The sequence below is a fragment of the Pristis pectinata genome, chromosome 5 (genome assembly GCF_009764475.1).
Source record: "Pristis pectinata isolate sPriPec2 chromosome 5, sPriPec2.1.pri, whole genome shotgun sequence".
Taxonomy (NCBI): Eukaryota; Metazoa; Chordata; class Chondrichthyes; order Rhinopristiformes; family Pristidae; genus Pristis; species Pristis pectinata.
The window spans coordinates 83575772-83592232 of NC_067409.1; the positions used below are offsets into that span (position 1 = coordinate 83575772).

General features: G+C 42.9%; 1 long non-coding RNA gene across 1 annotated transcript; it reads left to right on the plus strand.

The window, feature by feature from the left end:
- The first annotated feature begins 315 nt into the window (after positions 1 to 315).
- LOC127570883 (uncharacterized) lies at positions 316 to 15932 on the plus strand. The gene is made up of 3 exons (XR_007956417.1): positions 316 to 467; positions 6451 to 6588; positions 15896 to 15932. It is a non-coding gene; the product is annotated as an uncharacterized LOC127570883 (long non-coding RNA).
- The last annotated feature ends 529 nt before the right edge of the window (positions 15933 to 16461 follow it).

Consider the following 16461-nt stretch of genomic DNA (forward strand, 5'->3'; position numbering starts at 1 on the left):
AAGGGAGCATGATATCAAATTAAAAGAAAAGGTCTACAATAATGTGAAGATTAATAGGGACTGAAAAAATCATAAACTAGCAAAGGATGACTGAAAAATAATAAAGAGGGGGAAGATAGAAAAGTTAAAACAGAGTTTCTACAAGTAGGCAAAAAAAGAAGAGAACAGTAAACATAAACGAAGTACAGTGTAAACTTTTACAGAATTGGCCCGGCTTTTACAGAATCAGCCCAGGAGACGTTGGAGCAGTGGGTCCCTCACAGGTACAGATTATTTAAAAAGCTTGTGTGTTTCGTGTGTTTTTGCGGGCTTTTTTTCCTTGCAGAATTTAGAAGGGCCAATAAAAAGGAGGTCATGTCAAGCAGAGTGGCCATTTTGGAGCGGCCATTGTCGGAGTGGACAGAGTGAGTGGCTTTGGCACAATAGGCTTCGGTATCAAGAGGCGGAGGCCATCTGCAACAACACTGGTGAGTAGCTGGTAAGTAAGGGTAAGGTTTACTGTTATTGTTATAACTTTTAAGTAGATTACAGCTAGGTAAGGAAAAAAATGGTTCAGATGGAGGGCAAGGCGATGTGCTGCAGCTGCATGATGTGGGAGCTGGTGGACCCTGCTGTGGTGAACAGTGACCACATCTGCAGTAAGTGCTTGAAGCTGGAGGAACTTCAGCTCAGAATTGATGAGCTGGGGTCACAACTTCAAACAATGCGAAGCATCAGGGAGAGAGAGATTTATGTAGATGCTGTGCATCGGGAGGAAGTCACCTCCCCCCCCCCCCCACTTAGAGCAGGTGCTTCTCGGGTCTAGGAGGCAGATAGATAGGTGACTGTCAGGAGGGAGAAAGAGAAAGGGAACAGGCAGACAGTGCAGAGGACCCCGGAGGCTGTTCCCCTCAAAAACAAGTTATTCCGCTTTGGATGCTGTTGAGGGGGTTGACCTACAGGGATCAAGCGGCAGTAGCCAGGTCTCTGGCACTGGGACTGGTCCTGCTGCTCAGAAGGGAAGGGAGGAGAAGAGGAGGGCAATAGTGATAGGGGACTCGATAGTCAGGGGAACAGACAGGAGGTTCTGTGGACATGAGCACGAATCCCAGATGGTATGTTGCCTCCCAGGTGCCAGGGCCCAGGATGTCTCTGATCAGGTCCATAGCATTCTTGAGCGGGAGGGAAAGCAGCCAGAAGTCGTGGTTCATGTTGGTACCAACAACATAGGTAGAAAGAGGGATGAGGTCCTGAAAAGTGAGTTTACTGAGCTAGGCAGAAGGCTGAAGAACAGGACCTCAAGGGTAACAATCTCAGGATTGCTGCCAGTGCCATGTGATAGTGGAGGTAAGAATAGGAGGAGATGGCAGATGAATGCGTGGCTGAGGAGTTGGTGCAGGGGGCAGGGTTTTAGATTTTTGGATTATTGTGATCTCTTCTGGGGAAGGTGGGACCTGTACAGATTGGATGGGTTACACCTGAACACGAGGGGGACCAATATCCTTGCAGGCAGGTTTGCTAGTGTGGTTCGGGAGGGTTTAAACTAGTTTGCAAGGGGGATGGGAACCAGAGCGGTAGGTCAGTGGAAGAAGTGCATGGAGTAAAGCCAGATCGAACATATAGAGAGGCTTTGAGGAAGGAGAAGCAGAGTATAGGGTATAAAAGTAGAAAGGTGGAAGGGCTAAAGTGCATTTACTTAAATGCAAGAAACATCAGGAATAAGGATGATGAACTGAGAGCTTGGATAAATACGTGGAACTATGATATTGTGGCTCTTGCAGAGACTTGGCTGTCACCAGGGCAGGAATAGATACTGAATATTCCCGGATTTCAGTGTTTTAAAAGGGATGGGGGGGGGGGGAGAAGAGGAGGAGGGGTGGCGTTACTGGTCAGGGATACTATTACAGCTGCAGAAAGGGTGGATAGTGTAGCAGGATCCTCGTTAGTCAGTATGGGTGGAAGTTAGGAACAAGAAAGGAGCAGTTACTCTACTGGGAGTATTCTACAGGCCTCCTGGTAGCAGCAGGGATACTGAGGAGCAGATTGGGAGGCAGATTTTGGAAAGGTGCAAGAATAACAGGGTTGTTATCATGGGAGACTTCAACTTCCCAAATATTGATTGGCACCTGCTTAGTGCCAAAGGTTTAGACGGGGCAGGGTTTGTTAAGTGTGTCCGGGACAGATTCCTGTCACAGTATGTTGACAGACCAACTAGAGGGAATGCCATATTAGATCTAGTATTAGGTAACGAACCGGGTCAGGTGACAGATTTCTCAGTGGGCAGTGACCACTGCTCCCTAAACTTTAGCATTGTCATGGACAAGGATAGGAGCAAAGAGGACTTGAAAATATCTAATTGGGGAAGGGCAAACAACGAGGCTATAAGGCTAGAACTTGCGAGTGTGAATTGGGATGACGTTTTTGAAGGGAAATGTACTATGGAGATGTGGTCGTTGTTCGGGGATCTCTAGCAGGAGGTTAGGGATAAATTTGTCCCGGTGAGGCAGAGAAAGAATGGCAGGGTGAAGGAACCATGGGTGACAAGAGAGGTGGAACATCTAGTTAGGAGGAAGAAGGCAGCGTACATAAAGTGTAGGCAGCAAGGATCAGATAGGTCTCTTGAGGAATATAGGCTAGCAAGGAAGTAACTTAAGAAGGGGCTGAGGAGAGCAAGAAGGGGACATGAAAAGACCTTGGCGAGTAGGGTTAAGGAAAACCCCAAGGCATTTTTCACTTATGTGAAGAGCAGAAGGATGACGGGAGTAAAAGTAGGACCGATTAGAGACAAAGGTGGGAAGATGTGCCTGGAAGCTGTGGAAGTAGGTGAGGTCCTCAATGAATACTTCTCTTCAGTATTCACCAAAGAGAGGGGCCTTGATGACGCTGAGGACAGTGTTGGGAAGGTTAATGTACTAGATCATGTTGATATCAAGGGAGAGCATGTGTTGGAGTTGTTAGAAAATATTAGGACAGAAGTGGAGTGGAGGGAGTGCATTCAGATTGGAGGGCTGTGACTAGCAGTGTCCCACAAGGATCGGTTCTAGGACCTCTGCTTTTTGTGATTTTTATTAATGATTTGGATGAGGGGGTAGGAGGGTGGGTTGGCAAGTTTGCAGATGACACAAAGGTTGGTGGTGTTGTGGATAGTGTGAAGGATTGTCGAAGATTGCAGAGGGACATTGATAGGATGCAGAGCTGGTCTGAGAAGTGGCAGATGGAGTTCAATCCGGAGAAGTGTGAGGTGGTACACTTTAGAAGGACAAACTCCAAGGCAGAATACAAAGTTAATGGCAGGATTCTTGGTAGTGTGGAGGAGCAGAGGGATCTGGGGGTTCATATCCACAGATCACTGCAAGTTGCCTCACAGATGGATAGGGTAGTTAAGAAAGCTTATGGGACGTTAGCATTCATAAGTTGTGGGATCGAGTTTAAGAGCCGCGAGGTAATGATGCAGATCTACAAAACTCTGGTTAGACCACACTTAGAGTACAGTGTCCAGTTCTGGTCGCCTCATTATAGGAAGGATGTGGAAACGTTGGAAAGGGTGCAGAGGAGATTTACCAAGATGCTGCCTGGTTTAGAGAGTATGGATTATGAGGAGAGACTAAAGGAGCTAGGGCTTTACTCTTTGGAGAGAAGGAGGATGAGAAGAGACATATTAAGAGGAATAGATAGGGTGGACAGCCAGCACCTCTTTCCCAGGGCACCAATGCTCAATACAAGAGGGCATGGCTTTAAAGTAATGGGTGGGAAGTTCAAGGGAGATATCAGAGGAAGGTATTTTACCCAGAGAGTGGTTGGGGCATGGAATGTGCTGCCTGGGGTGGTGATGGAGGCAGGTACATTGGTCAAATTCAAGAGATTACTACATAAGCATATGGAGGAATTTAATATGTTGGAGGAAAGGGTTAGATAGTCTTCGGCGAGGTGTAAAGGTTGGCACAATACATTGTGGGCCGAAGGGCCTGTATTGTGCTGTACTGTTCTATGTTCTAAGTAAACATTGATTCTTGGGAGGATGTGATTGGGGGATTAATAATGAGAAATAAGGAAATGGCAGAGATTTTCAACAAATATTTTGTATCTGTTTTCAAGGTAGAAGAGGTTAAAAACTTCCCAACAATACGAATAAATCTGAGTTCAAAAGGGAAGAAGGAACATAAAACAATAACACTAGTGAAAAAGTACCAAGTAAACAAAGGGGACTTAAAGCTAAGGCAGTTCCTTGACCTCGTGACATGAGTTCCTGAGCCTTAAAAGACCTGGCTGCAGAGATATATTGATGCATTGGTTGTGGTTTTCCAAAATTTTCTTAGATTGTGGAAGTGTCCCAGCAAATGTCTCAAGAAGGGAAGGAGATAGAAAGTAAGAAATTGAAGAGCAGTCAGCCTCATATTGGGAAAATAATGGAAATCATTATTAAGGAAGTAATAGCAGGACAATTAGAAAATCATGATGTAATCGAACTGAGTCAATATGGTTTTGTGAAAGGGAAACTGTGTTTTCCAAAGTTATTGTAGTTTTGAGCCTGTAATGAGAAGGGTGAATAAAGAAAAACCAGTATATGTAAAGTATTTTTACTTCCAGAAAACATTTGCAAATACTGCCATCTAAAAGGTTACTGCACAAGCTTAGATTTCACGGTATTGGGAGTCATGTATTTGTATTGATGGAGGATTGACTAGCTAACAGTAAACGGAAAACAATAAATGGGATATTTTCAGGTTGACTGTATAAAAGTAAGGAAGTGTTGATGAGGCTCTACGGGGCACTAGTGAGGCCTCATTTGGAATATTGTGTGCAGTTTTGGGTCCCACATCTTAGGAAGGATGTGCTGACGTTGGAGAGGAGATTTACGAGGATGATTCCAGGAATGAAAGGGCTTACGTATGATGAGTGTTTGTCGGCTCTTGGACTGTACTCACTGGAGTACAGAAGAATGAGAGGGGACCTCATAGCGACATTTAAAATGTTGATAGGAAAGGACAGAGTAGATGTGGCTATGCTGTTTCCCTTGGTGGGTGAGTCCAGGACCAGAGGGCACAATCTTAGAATTAGAGGGTACAGTTTCAAAACAGAGATGAGGAGAAATTTCTTTAGCCAGAGGGTGGTGAATTTGTGGAACTCCTTGCCACGTACAGCAGTGGAAGCCAGTTAAGTGGGGGCGTTCAAGGAAGAGATAGATAGATATCTAAATAGTCAGGATATCAAGGGATGTGGGGATAAGGCCGGAAATTGGGGTTAAAATAGGTTTTTTTTCTCTCCATTCTCCATTTCTTTTTCCCTTTTCCTTGGAGCAGACTCGATGGGCCGAATGGCCTGCTTCTGCTCCCTTGTCTTGTGATCTTGTGACTGGAATAACCAGCAATGCAATTATGCAAGAGCCTCTATTTACAATAGAAGTGAATGGACCGAGAGTATTATAACCAAGGTTTCTCTGATGCAAAGATAGATGGGAAAGCAATTAGTGAGGAACATGCATAGAATCTGGAAAGGACACAGAAAGATTAAGGGAATGGGAACAAACTTGGCAGATGGAGTATAAATTTTGGGAAATAAGAGGTTATTCACATCGGTCGAAAGAATAGACAGAAAAATGTTGTTCATGTGGAGAAAGATTAGTGTACAGGAAGATGTTGGTGAACTCGTTCATGAAATAAAGAAAGTTGGCATGCAGGTGAAGCAAGTAATTTGGAAACTAATGGAATGTTTATTCCAAAGTGGATGGAGTATGTAAGTAGGGAAGTCATACTTTCAGGTGTTGTACCTGGAGTATTGGGTACAGTTTTGGTCTTTTTATTTAAGGAGAGATGTATTTACATTTGAGGAAGGTCACAAGATTTTCTGGGATATGAGAGTATTGTCTTATGAGGAAAAGTTAAGTAGATTTGACCTACACTGATTGGAGTCCTGAAGAATGAGAAATTATCTTATTGAAACCAATAAGATTCTGAGGGGGCCTGACAAAAGAGATGGTGAGAAGACATTTCTCTACATGTGAAATAGGGAGTATAGTTTCAGAATAAGGATTGCCTGTTTTTGACAGGATTCAGGAAGAATTTCTTCTCTGAGAAAGGGTTGTGAACCTTTGGAATTCACAATCCTAGAGAGGTATAGAGGCTGAATACATTGAAAGCTGAGATGGAGAGATTTTTGGTGTTATGGGCAACAGGCAGAACCGTTGAGATGTGGCCAAGATTAGATCAACCTTGAGAGGCAGAGCAGACTCAATGGGTCACATGGCATATTCCAGTTCTTATTTCTTATGCCCACATGCTGCAAATGGGTTACGTGTGCAATATGTCTCTGATGAGTTTAATCTCCTCAGAGGTTACTTGAGCTGTTGAACATTTCTGGCATTCTCTGTTTTTATTTTGGATTTCCAGTATCTGCAGTACTTTGGTCTTGGATTGTTGTCACTACATGGGACTGTTTTGTTATAACTCGTTTTTCTGATTCTTCACACTTCAGTCTCTCGGTCTTTACGGTCATTTCTGCACCAGTATGGTTAAAATGAAGAAAACCACATTGATCTCAAAAAGTTTCTGTTATCAAGTTGATCAAATCTGACGTTACTCACCCCTGCCCAACTCTACAGTCACGCCAAGGGTAAGTCAGTAAATCTGCTTCTCTTGATGCATGTTTACAATTTACTGATATTGTCCTTGATGCAGTGGTGACATAAGCAACCACAACTATCTCATAAGCATGAGATCAAGCTTAAGTTTGAACTATATGTGGTAAAAAGTAAGACGAAAATGCCTTTCCCGTGTATTGCTTACGAATCTAACAAGACTTCAAAAGTAAATTGAAATGCTTATACATTTTAGCTGAGCACTAAGGGCTGATTTTTTTATGTCAGCAACTCGCCAGTAAACTGCCAAATTTCAGGAGAAATGATGTTTCCTGTTGCAATGGTTCAATACTGGCTTTTTAGTTTTACCACTATCAAACAGTCCTCTTCCAAAGTGCAATGACACAACTGGGACTATTCTATCTACTACCTATTGGCAGGGAGAGTACTGAGGAGAAAAGATGCGTGGAAATTGCAGAGATACACAAAAGAGTAGTGATAATGTGGAACGTCAACAATCCAAATACAGATTGAAATAGCAATAACCTAAGGGGAAAGGGAGGAGTTTCTGAAGAGTTCTAAGGGAACTTGATCAGTATGGTTCTGGTCCAATGAAGGAGGCAGTGCTGGATTTGGCTCTTGGAAATTATCCAGACTGATTGGAGCAAGTAGGAACACAAGAGCATAAGACATAGGAGCAGAATTAGTTCATTCAGCCCATTGAGCCTGCTCCACCATTCAATCATGGCTGATTTATTTTTCCCTCTCAACCCCATTCTCTTGCCTTCTCCCTGTAACCTTTGACACGCTTACTAATCAAGAACCTATCAACCTGCGCTTTAAATATACCCAATGACTTGGCCTCCACACCTGTCTGTGGCAATGAATTCCACAAATTCACCATCCTCTGGCTAAAGAAATTCCTCCTCATCTCTGTTCTAAAGGCATATCCTTCTCTTCTGAGGCTGTCCTCTGGTCCTAGACTCTCCTACTATTGGAGACATCCTCTCCACGTCCACTCTATCCAGGTCTTTCAATATTCAGTAGGTTTCAATGAGATCCCTCCCCCCCAAACTCCAGCGAGTACAGGCCCAGAGCCATCAAACGCTCCTCATACGTTAATTCTTTCATTCCCGGGATCATTTTTGTAAACCTCTCTGGACCATCTCCAATGCCAGCACATCCTTCCTTAGATATGGGGCCCAAAACTGCTCATAATACTCCAAATGAGGAGTGACCAACACTTTATAAAGCCTCAGCATTACATCCTTGCTTTTATATTCTAGTTCTCTTGAAATGAATGCTAAGATTGCATTTGCCTTCCTTACTACTGACTTGACCTGCAAGGTAGCCTTTAGAGAATCCTACACCAGGACTCCCAAGTCCCTTTGCACCTCAGATTTCTGAATTCGCTCCCCATTTAGCAAATAGTCTGTGCCTTAATTCCTTCTACCAAAGTGCATGACCGTACATTTCCCTACACTGCATTCCATCTGCCACTTCTTTGCCCATTCTCCCAACCCGTCCAAGTCCTTCTGCAGACTCCCTGCTTCCTCAACACCACCTCCCCCTTCACCTATCTTTGTATCATCCACAAAGCCCTCAATTCCATCATCCAGATCATTAACATGCTGTACAACATGAAATGTAGCGGACCCAACACCGACCCCTGGGGAACACCACTAGTCATCGGCAGCCAACCAGAAAAGGCCCCTTTATTCCCACTCTTTGGCTGACTGGCAGAAGGCAATCTTCTATCCATGCTAGTACCTTTCCTGCAAGATACCTCTCCTATCTTGTTTGGCAGCCTCATGTGCAGCACCTTGTTAAAGGCCTTCTGAAAATCCAAGTAAACATCCACTGACTCTCCTTTGCCTATCCTGCCTGTTACTTCCTCAAAGAATTCCAACAGATTTGTCAGGCAAGATCTCCCCTTAAGGAAACCACACTGACTTTGGCCTATTTTATCATGTGCTTCCAAGTACCCCAAAACCTCATCCTTAATAATGGACTCTAACATCTTACCAACCACTGAAGTCAGGCTAACTGGCCTATAATTTCCTGTCTTTTGCCTCCCTCCCTTTTTAAAGAGTGGAGTGACATTTGCGATTTTTCTGTCCTCTGGAACCATTCCTAAATCTAGTGATTCTTGAAAGATCTCTATTAATGCCTCCACAATCTCCTCAGCTACCTCTTTCAGAAACCTGGGGTGTCGTCCATCCAGTCCAGGTGACTTATCTACCTTCAGACCTTTCAGCTTCCCAAACATCTTCTCCTTAGTAATAGTGACTACACTTACTTCTGCCCCCCGACTCTCTCAAATTTCTGGCATGTTGCTGGTGTCCTCCACATTGAAGACTGATGCAAAATGCTTATTCAGTTCATCCATTATTTCTTTGTTCCCCATTACTACCTCTCCAGTGTCATTTTCCAGGGGTCCGATGTCCACTTTTGCCTCTTTTACTCTTTATATATTTGAAAAAAACTTCTGGTATCCTCTTTTACATTATTGGCTAGCTTACCTTCATATTTCATCTCTTCTCCCCTTACTGCTTTTTTAGTTGCCTTCTGTTAGTTTTTAAAAGCTTCCCAATCCTCTAGCTTCCCACTAATTTTTGCAATGTTGTATGCTCTCTCTTCTGCTTTTATGCTGTCTTTGACTTCCCTTGACAGCCACAGCTCCCCATCCTCCCTTTAGAATGCTTCTTATTCTTTGGGAATGAACTGATCCTGCATCTTCCGAATTACTCCCAGAAACTTCTGCCATTGCTGCTCTACGGTCATCCCTACTAGGGTACCCTTCCAATCAACTTTGGCCAGCTCCTCTTACATGCCTCTGTAGTTACCGTTACTCAACTGGAATACCTATACATCCAATTTTAGCTTCTCCGTCTCAAAGTACAGGGTGAATTCTATCATATTATGATCACTGCCTCCTACGGGTTCCTTAAGGTAAAGGATCTCCTTGATCAAATTCTGGTTCATTGCACAACACCAAGTCCAGAATTGCCTTTTCCCTAGTGGGCTCAGCCACAGGCTGCTCTAAAAATCCATCCCGTAGGCATTCTACAAATTCCTTCTCTTGGGATCCAGTACCAACATGATTTTCCCAATCTACCTGCATATTGAAATCCCCATGACCACTGTAACATTCCCCTTTTTACATGCCTTTCTGTCTCCTGTTGTAATTTGTACCCCACATCCTGGCTACTATTCAGAGGCCTGTATATAATTCCCAACAGAGTCTTTTTACTCTTGCAGTTTCTTACCTCTACCCACAAGGATTCTACATCTTCCGATCCAATGTCACTTCTCGCTAAGGATTTGATTTTATTTTTTACCAGCAGAGCCACCCCACCCCCTCTGCCTACCTGCCTGTCTTATTGATAGGATGTGTATCCTTGGATGTTTAGCTCCCAGCTGTGATCTTCTTTCAACCACGACTTTGTGATGCCTACAATGTCATATCTGCCAATTTCTAACTGCGCTATAAGCTCATCTACCTTATTTCATATACTGCATGCATTCAAATATAACACCTTCAGTCCTGTATTCACAATCCTTCTCAAGTTCGTCTCCATGTTGCCTGAAGTTAAATTCTTATCCTTTCCTAAACTTTTTGTCTTATTCTTTATTCTGGAGACTTCAGTAACCTCTCCTTCCCTTTTACTTTATCCATACTTTTCCAATCTGTTGAACCCACCCCCCTGCTATTTAGTTTAAAGCCCTATCCACAGCCCTTGTTATGTGATTCACCAGGACCCTGGTCCCAGCATGGTTCAGGTGGAGCCCGTCTCATCAGAACAGCTCCCTCCTTCCCCAAAACTGCTGCCGATGTCCCACAAATTCAACCCACTTCTCCCACACCAATCTTTGAGCCATATGTTTAACTTTGATCTTACACCTAGGAAACAATGACCAAAACATCATAAGGTTTTGAATAAATATGGAAAAGGGTGCAAACTGCAAAGTAAACACAGTCAAGTGAAAAAAAGATGAATTTCAACAGGATGAGAGCAGATATAGTCTGGATAAATTGGAATCAAATCCTTTATGGCAAAAATAGAATTAAACAATGGGACTCCTTTAAGTAGAGATGTTTCACATACAGTCTATGTGTCACAAGGTTGAGCAAAGAGCAAGCTCGCAGAGAACCCAAATGCAGCACACTAGTACGAGACTCGAGTGAGGATGCTTTCTCAGAGCCAAACACAGGCAGCAACTGGAAGGAATCTTGCCTCAGGGATCTGAGGTGGAGTCCCAACACAAAAATTGGATATCCTAAGAGGAACAATGAAACCAGGACTGCTCACAAGCTGACATCTCTAAACAGCCAGGAGACAAAGTACACCCAAAGATTGAACAATACTCTGGCAACTAGTGCTAGAGAAACCCAGGTACTTATGCTAAGCCCCTAATGGGGCTCAGGTGTGTGTCATTATGCAATTAGTCATGCAGGGAATCCATGTGCTGCCCAACAAGGCATCATCAACGGAGCCGATTCGAGACCAGTACTCGGAACCATGACACTACGTGCATCCCCATGCAGAAAAATGATGGGGAATTTAAAGCTAGAGCTCCATGGATGACCAAAATTGCAGAAAGTAAAACAGGACACTGAAAAAGAGCTTATGGCAGGCGCCAGGCTGTTAATGCAAGTGAGAACCAGTTCAGTGGGGAGAGAGAAAGAAAATTAGAGCAGCCAAAAGACTGGCAGCAAACATGAACAGATTCCAAAAATATTCTATCGGCATGTGAATAAGAAAAAGGTTATAAGAAGAAGTGGGGCCAATTGGAGATCAAGAAGGAAATTTACTCTTGGAGACAGAGGCCATGGCTGAGATGTCAAAGAAGAAGATTGCTGCTTTAGTGTCAGCAAAGAAGAATGTAATTGAGGTTCTGGATGGGCTAACAATTGATAAAGAGGAAGTCGAAGTCAATCCAAAGTTGCTGAAGGAAGTAGGGAGGGAAATTGCAGAGATCCTGGCAATAATTTTCCAAACATCTATAAATTCAGGGATGGATAGATTCAGGCCTGAGGTTCTTTGAAAGGGCCAGTGGCCAGTGCAGGTTGAGAAGGTGATTAAATCACTACTCTGTATAAAGGGAGTACAAGAGCAGGAAAGTCATGATGAATCTTTATAAAACATTGATTTGGCTGATGCTGGAATATTTTGTCCTGTTCTGTGCACCACATTTTAGGGAAAATGTAAATGTAGAGAGAATGCAGAAGAGGTTGGCCAGAATAATTCCAAGGATGAGGAAGTTTAGCTCTGTGGAGAGAGTGGACAAGCTAATGTTGTTCTCATTGGAACAGAATAGATTGCAAGGGGATTTGATAGAGAGATTTAAAATCATGAAGGGTATAGACAGAGTAGATTGGAAGGGCAGAAGGATCAAGAACTATGCAACATAGAATGAAGGTGATTGGCAAAGGAACCAAAATCAAAATGAGGAAAAATATACACATTCTGGGGTGCACTACCTGAAATGGTAGTGGAGGCAGGCTCAATTGTATCATTCAAAAGGGAGTTTGATGACTATCTGGAAGGATGAGTTTACTGGGTCATGGGAAGTTGGGACAAGCACCAGCGCTATATCCCGTAATCTCTAGATCTTGATCCCCAGACCTTAATCTCCAGATCTCTTGATCTTTGTTTTGAATTAACTTGATGGCTGAGCCTTCACATCCTCAGGGGTAGAGAGTTCCTAAGGTTCACCATCCAAATGGTTCACCAACCATTTTCTCATCTCAGTCCGAAATGACTGTGGCACCACTGAGCTGTGAAAAGAAAATACCCTCATGCTATCACTTCATTATTGTTTATCAAATCCTGTTCTGAGCAAATTGTCAAGTTGAAGTGATTTGACATCAAACATACTTCAATAGCTGTGGAGTGCTTTGCAATGGCTTGAGATCAGGAAAGGTGCTAGATAAATACAAGTCTACCTTTCTTTATACCAGCTAGTGAAGGGTTGAAACAGCTCTTGGACTTCTGAGTTGAGGAAATAAACTAGACCTAAACAGTGCTTATTCTCAATCCAATAGAAACAGGCATGTGGTGCATACAGATCATGGTGGTTATTTTCCTTCTCCTCTTTGTTCTCTCAATTGAATGAACTTTGATCCACATCTTCCCTGGATATTTTGGCAGCTGCTACTTTTTACGTCCTTAGTTAGAACTGGCAGCTTCGGCTAGCCAGCCTGATAATGCTGCTCAATGCAAAAAAGATAGGTAATCCAGTGTGATAAAGGTAGGTAGCACAAGAAAGATCCTCCAACTTTATTATCTGAGCTTACTTATTTTGGTCCATTCTGCTTAAACTGACATTGGCATTTCTCTACATCTAAAACTTGTTGTCAAAATCACCAAACAAATGACACTTGAGAAATATGGAAGATATTTCTGTGACAAACACTGTCCTTCCTAGGTGAGAGATTTCCCTCCCCTACTTCCTCAGTATATATTGTTTTGTTAGCACCTAGAGTGCAGTGTCCATTGGAAATCACCTGCATCATTTGTAAAGTTTGTCAGGAAATGTCTTCATTTCACACACTGGCTGGAACCAAGGTACTTTCATTTAATAACAAACCAAACTCCTAACCAGACAGAATTTAGATGCAATAATCATATTTCTGCAATGCAGAATCTACTTCCATTAGACTTGAAGCAGACTAAAAGCTAGGTGACAGAATATTTTAGAGAACTGTGTGAGGTATTCACAGAATGATTTGCATTCTGTCAAGTGAATGGTCCTTCTGTGACCTTACCCATCTTTATGACATTAAGCCCTATATCGTGGGGGTGGTTTATGAACTCTCTCTATCCTTTTATACCCACAGAAAATATGTATCCCTCCCACTTTACCTTATTCTCTCTCTCAAGGCCACAAGAGGATTAAACCTTCCTTCTTCTAACATAATCGCAAGGACACTTCCACCAAGCCAAGGGCCAAGTCCTTCTTGATGACAGAGATGGATGGCTAATGCCCTCTTTTTGAGATGTTCTCTATGTGGAATACAGCTCCTCCCCTTACTAATTTATACTCTGGTAAACAGGCTTGGGGAGAACAGCTTGGAGGTCAAATGCTGACTTGAGCTGTTGTCAGTCACAAAACAATTTCAGGATGTGGGGAGGATAAAAAAAGATGGCAATCAAACGTCAGGCCAGGGAAACAATTGAGGAAGGTCAACTCAGCTGAAAATTCTCACAGATCTTTTTAATAATTCATGTTGGTTTCCCAGGTAAGTACAAGTATTCTTTATATGGTTTTGTCCGCAACAGCTAACATTGTTTATCCTACAATAATAGTTGGAAACCATATGATCACTGATTTCCCTAGGGAGAAAATCCTAATGTTTGTAATTTTCTGTTAATTTAAATGAATTAGGCACTCAGGAGGTTGGTTTTACAACTCACACTAACTTGTTCCCAACCAGCCTTCTGTTAGTGGCTGGTTGGGAACAAGTTAGTTTATGTATTTTGTTTATCCTATTCACAGATGGGCAATCCATTTAATTGTGAGATGGCTTCAGAAAATTATCACAAAATACTGGATTCCTATTAAATCCCCCATTGATCATTGCACACATGCTTGGCTCTTGAACTAGGAGGTCTTAGTATTAAATTTCCCTTTAGAGATTTGAGCATGGGATCTTTTGCCATTTTCAGGACCACTGGTCCTTCAAATTGAGGTAGATTTATGTACAGCACAGAAACAGGTATTTTGGCCCAACTCATTCTTGCCGACCAAGATGTCAGTCTATGCTAATCCCATCAACCTGCATTTGGCCCATATCCCTTTAAACCTTTCCTACCCATGTACCTCTCCAAAGTCCTGATGCAGGGTTTCAACCTGAAACATCAACAATTCCTTTCCTCTCACAGATGCTGCTCGACCCACTGAGTTCTTCCAGCAAATTGTTTGTACCTCTCCAAATGTCTTTTAAATGTTGTAATTGTCCCTGCCTCTGCTACTTCTTCTGGCAACATGTTCCATACACCCACCATCCTCTGTGTGAAAAAGTTGCCCCTCAGATTCCCTTTAAATCTTTCCTCTCTCACCTTAAACCTATGCCCTCTAGTTTTAGACAACCACCCCCCCCCCAGGAAAAAGACTGTGACTAACTACCCTATCAAAATGTTATAAACATCTATAAGACTATAAGGTCACCCCTCAGTCTCCTTTGCTCCAGGAAGACAGTCCCTGCCTATCTAATCTCTCCACATAACTCAAGAACTCCAGTCTAGGCAAAATACTTGTGAATTGTTTTTCTGTACCCTCTCTAGCTTAATTACATGCTTCCTATTGCATGGCAACCAGAACTGGACACAATACTCACTATACACAAATGCGGCCCAACCAATGATTTGTACAACTGTAACATGACGTTCCAACTCCTATACTCAATGCCTTAGCTGATGAAAGCAAGCATGCCGTACGCCTTCTTCACCGTTCCGTCTACCTGTGTCATCACTTTCAGGGAACTGTGAAGTTGTATCCCAAGCTCTTACTTTTCAATAACATTCCTCAGGGCCTTGCCATTCACTGCCCTTGTTTAACTTCCCAAAGTGCATGACCTCGCACTTGTCTGAGTTAGATTCCATTGGACATTCCCTGGTCCACTTTCCTAGTTGATCGAGATCCTGTTGTAATCTTAGACAACTTTCCTCACTGCTCGTTATCCTACCAATATTGGTGTCATCTGCAAACTTACTAATCATGCCACCTACATTCTCTTCTAAATCATTAAAATATCTGACGAACAATAAAGGCCCCACCATCAATCCCTATGGCACACAACTGATTACATGTCTCCAATCTGAAAAGCAACCTTCCAACCACCTTCTGCCTCCTACCACCAAGGCAATTTTGTATTCAATTTGCTACCTCACCTTGGAGCCCATGTATTCTAACCTTCTGGACCAGTCTGCCATACCTGCTAAAGTCCACGTAGACAATGTCCATCACTCTGCCCTTGTCAATCTCCTTGATCACCTTCTTAAAAAAACTCAATCAAATTTGTGAGACATGATCTCCCATGAACAAAGCCGTGTTGACTATCACTGATCAGTCCAAATCCTGTTCCTCAGGCATTAAACTGAGGTTCTTTCTCCCACCTCAGGGGGATGTAAAAGTTCTCATGGTACCTCGTGAGGGGAGCAATGGAGTTCTTCCCAGTGTCCTTGTCCAATGCTTAACCAACAACCGATGTCATTGAAACCCTCACTTCATCTGCTGTTTGTAGAGCTTTAATAGTTCCCTCATGTTACAATGATAAGTACACTTCAAGAGCAATTCTTTGGGGTCCCATGAATGACTCATGTTTTTCCCTTACAGTCCCACAAGAAGATTCTGTTCATGAATAGAGCGAAACACATAGAGCCATGTGTACAAAGATTGTACTGGTGATGATGTCACGTCTGTAGGTATTTCTTCAGGAGACCTTGTAGTTCTGCAGAATCTGCTGAATAGATAAGTGAGTAGGAATACTTGGTTTCAAAACTGAGGAGGATTCAATGTCAGTAAAGCTAAAGATTTGATTGTTGACTTCAGGAAGGGGAAGGAAGACGAATCTACTCAGCAGCTTTAAATCCCTGGGTATTAACATAGGTGCAATCATAAGGAAGTCCCACCAGCACCTTTACTATCTTAGAAGGTTAAGGAGGTTCAGCATGTTGTACTATTGATGTACTGTTGAAAGTATCCTGATTGGTTGCATCATGGTTTGGTACAGCAATTCGAGTGCACAGAAATGCAAGAAGCTGCAGAGAGTAGTGGACTCTGCCCAGTATATCACTGGCACATCCCTCCCACCATTGGTAGTATCTACATGAGGCACTGCCTCAAGAAAGCGACATCTACCATCAAAGATCCCCACCATCCGGGCCATGCCATCTTCTTGC